We start from the raw sequence: 1,108 nt of genomic DNA on the forward strand, positions 1-1,108 counted from the left end.
TGGCCCTCAAGGTTAGGAAGCCTGTGGGAGGGGATAGTGGCTGCATGTATGTCCTTGTTCAGGTCAGCCTCACAAACTGAGGGCTGGGGAGCAGGAACAGTGGAGAAAGGGCAGGATAGTGCCTCACACAAAGGCGGCCCTGTGAGTTATCAGTGGCTCTGGCATGGCCCCTTCTCAGTCGCCCCCTGGTGGTAACTGCTGTATTGCACCGCCAGGGTCTTCCCTGGGTTCCCGCCAGATCCAGCAACTCCCTGGGCCTGTGCCAGGGCCCCCTCCAAGTGGAACAACGGGAACCCCCCCTTCCTGGAGCCCCCACTGCTGCTGCCTCTAAAGCCTCTTTGGCTTCTGTGGCTGCTGCTACCGACATTTCTAGGACCTTCGAAGTCTCTTCTGCCCTGGGTTGGGGGCAGAGGGGCGGGGTGTCTGTCCATGAGGATTATAGGGGGCTGGGTATGTCACGGGAGGTGTTTGGTTAGTCACTGGCTCCAAAAGGCATGAGAGGCAGCATTATTTCCCTCCCACCCCTGCCTAATAGGTGGCCCTGATGTCCCTGGACATGATTTAGATGACAAGGATATCACAGGCCTCCCAACCCCAGAGGAAGGGGTGTACCAGGACATGCTTGAGCACATGAAAAGTGACCTGGAGCACAGGTGCTGGCCCAACACTGACCCGCCTCATGCAGCAAGGTGCTTAGACGTGCCCCGCCTTGTCTGACTGTCAGACCAGGGAAATGCCATGGGCACCGGTGCATACAATCAGTACCTCAAGTGGAGCCCATGGAAGCAGGACACCCTGAGAGGGGCTGGTCCCCCTAAACTCCAGCACCCTCTGCCATGGAAATGACCCTGTTGTTTTGAAGAGCCCAGGGGTGGATGGGCCAGAGGGTATACACTGTCCCTCTGGGGGGCCTTTTAATGGGCATGAGTCAGGGGAGAAATCTCAGAGTAGTTTAACCAGCCAAAATGGGAGGCGGCAGTGGAGGCAGAAATGGGGGAGGTGGTGAAGAGACCATCTGAGAGGACCCCACATACCCCCATGATAGGTCATCACAGAGTTCCCTGGGGCCCGGCAGTAGACCCCGGTGGGACAGGAGTGAGCAAAGCAG

Source organism: Condylura cristata, unplaced genomic scaffold (assembly GCF_000260355.1).
Source record: "Condylura cristata isolate star-nosed mole 26May11 unplaced genomic scaffold, ConCri1.0 scaffold00017, whole genome shotgun sequence".
NCBI lineage: Eukaryota > Metazoa > Chordata > Mammalia > Eulipotyphla > Talpidae > Condylura > Condylura cristata.